This window comes from Filicampus tigris, chromosome 1 (assembly GCF_054856515.1).
Source record: "Filicampus tigris isolate MCC_2025a chromosome 1, RoL_Ftig_1.0, whole genome shotgun sequence".
Classification (NCBI taxonomy): domain Eukaryota; kingdom Metazoa; phylum Chordata; class Actinopteri; order Syngnathiformes; family Syngnathidae; genus Filicampus; species Filicampus tigris.
In genome coordinates this window covers 20089849-20096735 of record NC_141217.1, presented here as the reverse complement: position 1 = coordinate 20096735, position 6887 = coordinate 20089849, and the positions used below count along the sequence as shown (strand labels likewise).

Here is a 6887-nt window from a genome sequence, read left to right as displayed (position 1 = left end):
AAACGCAATATTTATCAGAATGCCTTGTTTCAACTAGTGGGGTTACATAGAACATATTCTTGAAAAAAATATGTTTGGGTTGACTTCCACTTTAACATGAGAACTAAAAAGGGCCCAGTCCAATTCTTTTAATTCTGTTTGTGTGTTGCTTGTGTGTCGTGTGCTGCTGAATTTCTCCCATTCCTTCCCTTCCTCAACATTCTGGTTCTTTGTTTGATACATGGCTGACCGGAAAACAAAGCACACACATTGCCAATCAGCGGTGACCTTTACTGATGTGCTGGAAGACAGCCCAAGCCTTCATTTCCTTCCACCGTGGGATAGGTCCTTCTGCTAGGTAATTGGGGTAATATGCGTGGGCCGGAACATGGAGTAGACCTCAATCTTCTATTGACTTCTCTATTTAAGCAAACGCATCAAGTTATTTCAAAGAAATAATAACATAAGAGGTGACGCTGAAAATGACTGCAAAATGCAAATACCTGACTGGATGTGAAAGCGAAATGTACCAGGGTACACTTTGTGAAACAGCATGATTACAAGTTTTAAACAACCTCCTTGTTGGTCTTCTGTAATCGCCCTGCTATCACTTTGTGCACTGTTTGACACAATTGAACCTTATCCTCCAATTAAAATGCATGTCCTGGTTGGCGTTAGCTGGAAAAGGAGCTGCTTTTGGACCGGTACCACTGTAACGTTCAACCTAAACCCAAAACTGGTGTATGAATGAGAGCAATTGTATGCAGGTTTCATTATTACAGGTCACCTGTTACATTATTACTTGAGAGAAAAACTGGTGGAATGTCACTCACAGGCAAGATGGGACAAATTACATCCCATCTGATTCATTCATTTTTGGGAGCATCTTGGATCATAGTGTCTATTAGTCATTGTTATGGTGGATGAATTTGATTAGTCAATTTGTTTTTCAAACATCAATACAGTATTGGAATCAGAGCCAGGAGTGCAATGGAGCCCAGGGTGATCAGTCCTGTTAGCCAATTACATCCTAAGTTCCGAAAGGGCTTGTTGGTCCCCCTATTTAAGTTTTTGGGCTCATCCCTAACACATTCAAAACTCCCACTGTTTTTTCACACTTCCATTCTCTGGTTAATATTGGATATTTGATTTACTATCTGGAGACCTCGCACTTGGAGAGTCCGCCTTCACTGAGATTTGTTCTGCCCCAAACTTTGGTGTTGTCTGTGTACTGTGTACATCTAGTCCCTTTGATGTTGTTACTCTCAGGACATAATCTTCAGGTGAGTCCGATGGTGGGACATGGGAGATGATCCTGGACTTGTGACGTCAATCAGATGAGGTGAGCAGTCTGGTATATGATGATGTCTTTTTGCTCCTTAAAGCGGAAATCAAGCCAAACATACTTTTTTTCAAGAATATGTTCTATGCAGGCCCACTAGTTGAAAAACAGCATTCTGATTAATATTGTGTTTGTGGAATATGAATTAAGGAGCAAAATCCACTCCTTTTTAGCCATCTCAGAAGGCGGCCATTTTGTTACTTCTGTTGACTGAAAATGACATCACAACTGCTCAGGGCTCAGGTAACGACCAATCATGGCTCAGCTTCAGAAAACAGGTCAGATGTGATTGGTCGTTACATGAGCCCTCAGCAACTGTGAAGGTCATTTTCAGTCGGCAGAAGTGACAAAATGGCCCCCCCCAGAGATGGCTAAAAACGCAATATTTACTTATATTTACTTGTTTCAACTAGGGTGCCTCCATAGAACATATTCTGGAAAAAAAATGTTTGGGTTGACTTCCCTTTAAGGTCTGTCAAGTCAAGGCGTCTTACGTCCAGTCAAGGGTTGTCACTATTGAATATTTTTAGACTGATGCAATCATTCAGAGCCATCTTCAAACGAGAAAACAAAGTAAATTCTCACCAAGACATCATTTTAAAGATGGTCATCCATTTCGTGACAAATTTCACTTCCTTCAGTTTTTACATAAGTATATACTTCACTACTTTTTAGACATGTTTTAACATACATGCCAGTTTTTTAAGGCAGTGGTCCATCTAGTGAGCCAATCATGATCACGTCAATCATCTTTTGAATCAGTTTCACACAGTTTCTTATCACCCTACTCGGACTCGGACTTATAACGTCGGAGAGCACATTTTACCTCCTCGTATCACAAGATTCCTCACATACACTTTTTGTAATTTTCTTAATGTTATACATTTTCTCTGTTTCCCTCTCATACATATATCCTCTTAGATTTGACACTCCTCTCGGAGGCACTCACCTCCAATATATCACTTTAGCTATTATTAGGGCTGTTTTTCCCAAGAATTAGTATTCACTCAATAATACTCACTCACCATATGGGGCTGTTTGACAAACAGCTATCTGGACAAATACCTATTTAAAGAGACACCTATAGTTCGAAACACTCACTCACCCTGGGTATAGTGCTTTCAATGGGGGCTCTTTCTCGAATTAATAATGTGTTAAGACACTCAGTCACCCTACGACATCACCCGGGCAGGGGCTATTTAACGAAATAAAGACTCATCCAAACAAGTACCTACTTGAACAAGTACCTATGCGAACAGTTCCCCATTTAGAAACACTCACTGACTCACCCCGGTGGCCTTCTTATATAAAAACATAGTTAGTTCCTTCTGGCATTTGCTACAACACATACAACATTGTGTGCCGTGTTACAAAATTTGAAACAAATCCCATTCCCTTCACTCAGAAATTAGAACAATCTACGCCCTTTAGGTGTAAGCAGGAATGTATCTATCAAAAGAAGGATTTCTGCTTACCTTCTTTGTGGGCCCAGTCGAATTGTTGACATTTCTGTGAGGATGGCGTAAAGAAGAAAAAAGAACAGCCAGCATAAGACCACGTGTAACAGCACCATTTGAAAAGTTGTCGTTTAACTTTCACTGGTCCTTTCATCTTTAATGCTCAGAATGTTTTACTCACAGTATGATACTACAGCCTCAAAACAGTTGGGTTAAAAATAACACAATTTGGGGTCAAAAATGGATCGATCGACTAATTGGATCAATTTGACCGACTTTCTTGTGTGGCTTTTCATTTTTTGGATTGTTTCTTATGTTGTTTTGTCCCAAAAACCTTTCGGGTGTCAATTGTATATAGTGGTTTATGGGGGGTTGTTTTCTGCAAAAACAACCCAGAAAGTTGGGTCCATTTATTGTATGGGTCCCAAATTGTGTTCTTTTTAACCCAACTGTTTTTAGAGTGACTGTATATTCTCAGTTGAACTATTTAATGGATACCAGAAAGATTGAGACATGACCGTGGAGCCCTTTTTTGCCAGATGCGGAAGAAGCTCTAATCCGTGGCAAAATGGTGGCAACTCTTATATTGTCTTAGCCGCCCGCCCCCACACAAGTGGGCGGCTCTGCCTAGCCAATGTGACAATGTGTCAACTGGTGGTCTTAACTGTTTTCAACTAGATATGCGTTCCAAAGATTTCCATAGTTAAGAAAACCACACAAGAGAGGCATCACAGCAGTATTTTTGTGACCTTGAGGTTAGACTATTGCAACTCCTTGCCAACAGATTTCTGGAGCAAGTCTGTAAATTCCCTCCAACTGGTCTGCCGCAAGAGTCCTCACCAAAACGAAGATAAGAGATCATATTTCTTATCATATTTCGCCGCACCGCCTTCCCATAAAATACAGAATTAAAATTAAAATCCTCCTGCTCAGATACAAACCTTTGGTCAGGCACCATTGTACCATAAAAGAGCTTGTGGTGCCTTATCAACCGAATACAAAGCTGCACTCCCGGAGCTTACATTTACTTGTAATCCAAAAACATTTTTAAAAGTAGAATGGGAGGTAGAGCCATTAACTATCAGGCATGTGTCTCTCTTGTGGAACCCTCATTCTCTTCAAGACTTATGTTATTACTCTCCTTTATGACTCAAGCTTATCGCGGCTCATCTCTCAGGTATGCTGCCATAAGCCTAGATGGGGGATCTCCCTTGATGCACTGAGCCCACAACCACCCCCCCCCCCCTTCTTCTTTTGTCTTTATCCTTCTCACTTCTTTATCTCAACTTGTTTTGAATAACATGCTATTACTGTGGACAAGGCTACAGTTAGGTGTGCTTTTGTTGAATCACCATCCATTTAAGACGTTTCTAACCTGTTTCTCTTTGTCTCTCCCCTGTGGCAGGTGCTCACTGCTTCTGGAGACGCGCTTTCACATTTATCATCTTGTTATCGGCAGTGGTGAGGCTGGTACGGTGTTGCTAGGGGTGGACCAGTATCATCGTTGATAGGGCCACTGTTGATGATATGGCTGAGATTGTGACCATTGTTCTCTCGTTGCTTCCCTGATCGCTTCAACACTTTTATCTCACTCTATCTACCCTCTGACTCTCCCTCAATCTTTCCTCCGTTGCTAAATGCTGTTCGTGTAGGGTTCAGTTGGTTTTCTTTTCATGTATGAGGAGTGTGGTTCTTGACCTGCTCAATGTGTAACGTGACATGAGATGAGATCTCAAGTTGAAATTAAAAAAGGAAAGAAAAGAAATTGATTAATGTACTTAAATGAAGGGTGACATAAATGATGGCATAAATGAAGAAATAAAGATGAAGTCACCCCGAATACATTTTTTTTCAGAATATGTTCTATGCAGGCCCACTAGTCTAAACACGGCATTCTGGTTAATATTGTTTCTGTAGAATATGAGAAATTCCCCTGTTTTTAGCTAGCTCAGGGGCCTGTTAAGGTTCCCTTTGGAACCAGCAAAGGGTGGATCGCAAAAATGTAGACAGCGAAAAGTTGTCAAACAAAAATGTATTAACAAAATTTTACTACTGTCCAAAGTTCAACAAAAATCGCTGGCAACACACCGGGAAAAAATGGAATAACAGAAAACGCTTGCAAAACAAGGCAAGGAAATGATTAACACAAAATTACCTGCCACCACAGGATCAGGAAAACTCCAATTGAAAAGAAACAGCAAAGCACGCCGTAGAAAAAAAACAAAACAAAACTCTACACTCAGAAAGACACGCAAACCAGAGTCGTCAATAAATCACACTTGGAGCAATGAGAGCAAGCAAGGAAGAATAATCTGACAACAGGTCTTCGGCGCTGCTGTCTTATAAAGTCCTTGACTGGGGATGCAGAATAGGTGCAGCGCCGAAGTACACGCCCACAACTCAGCTGACTGACTGCCGAACCATCACAGGGCCGACCATTTTGTCACTTCTGTCGACGGATAATGACATCAAAGTTGCTTCGAAGAAGCTTCAGAAAACAGGGGAGCGTGATTGGTCGTTATCTGAGCCCTGAGTAAATTTGATGTCATCTTCAGTCGACAAAAGTGACAAAATGGCCGCCCCCTGAGATAGCTAAAAGTGGGTGGATTTTGCTGCTTAATTTATATTCCACAAACACAATATTAATCCGAATTCCGTTTTTCAACTAGTGGGCCTGCATAGAACATATTCTGGAAAAAACATGTTTGGGTTGACTTCTTTTTAATGAATGACTTGTATTCATATACTGTAACTCTTCTTCTTCAAGTCTATATAAAACCAGTTCGCCCGCATCTTTTAAGTATTATATTTTTTTCAAAGGATGTTATTCCTACTTGGAGGTGCCGAGTCTGGATAATATTTCTTCTTGTGTGAGACCTTTTTTGTTCTTTTGATATGATTGGTTGCTCAGAGCTGCATGAGAAGCACAAGTGAAATGCTTTTCTCCATCATTGTAATTGAATATATTGGAGGGATTCTGGGATACTGTATCCATTTTGAGGAACAAATGCTACAAGTATAAAACAAGTATGACTTAATTTGAAATTGGAGCAGAGGCACTTGCTTAACATAATCCAAAACTGACTCACATTGATGATAATAAATAGTGACAATAAACAAGACTACTCAATGAAAAGTCAACGATAAAACGGCATTTAGTCAAGCGTCTTATTAGTTTGAGTCTGCTGTGCTGCAAAATCACTATTCATATTATTTCGCTTAATCCACAAATTAGTTTTTCACTGGTGGCTTAATTAAGTGTCGGGGTGCAATGCTTACAACTTGATTAAAAAATCTGGGCCCGGAATGATTTAGACAAACAACACTGCTCCCTTGATTGAGTCCACTTTAATTATTAAAGTAATAATTACTTGCGGTGGATTTTCCTCAATCTCATAAATGTTTAAGGTATCACGTTACAATACGGCTACCCTTATGAAGGATTCATGAAGTGGTCGTTAATAATCATGTCAAAACTTGATTAAGACTTGTTAGGCTGCTGCAGCAGATAGGAACAATGGAAATGACTTAGTGCTTGCCAAATGCTTGCTTCCTTGTCCATTAAAGCACCTCATTAATTGTTAATTTAATTGTTAATGATAAGCATTATAGCAGCAACAAGCTAAACTGTGATCCCACACCTATTGTTGAGAACTGTTATTTATGACCAATCTTTACGGTTTCATAGAGTTGATTGCTTCATTAATAACCTTAATATGCTAATCATGTTGAAAAGTGCCAGGAAAAGGGAAAGTGAGATGATGACCACGGAGCATGAAATGGAACATTTGTCCCGGCTGCTTACACAGTATGGCTAGCTCAGCTGATGATAACAATAAAATATGGCGAACGGAATGCGCATCGTAACATGTCAATGTTGAATAGACATTATTGTTTTATCATTATTATTTTGGCCTTCTATAAGCCTTGCTTTCCTCACTTGTTTATGCGCTACAATACATGTCATCATTTTATTTGAGTTTTGTTATATTTCAGTCTCATACACTCAGTCTCTCCAGGCTGCTCAGTACAATGTGGCCAAGTCAGCAATAATAATAAGTGGCACATTTTTACAACTGTGCTAATCAGTGTCCTGCAAGGATTGTGTT

The 6887-nt window shown here is 39.9% G+C and overlaps 1 long non-coding RNA gene across 1 annotated transcript; it reads left to right on the top strand.

The window, feature by feature from the left end:
- The first annotated feature begins 216 nt into the window (after positions 1 to 216).
- On the top strand, positions 217 to 4596 carry LOC147153184 (uncharacterized). Its single transcript, XR_015086110.1, has 3 exons — positions 217 to 337; positions 1249 to 1321; positions 4184 to 4596. It is a non-coding gene; the product is annotated as an uncharacterized LOC147153184 (long non-coding RNA).
- The last annotated feature ends 2291 nt before the right edge of the window (positions 4597 to 6887 follow it).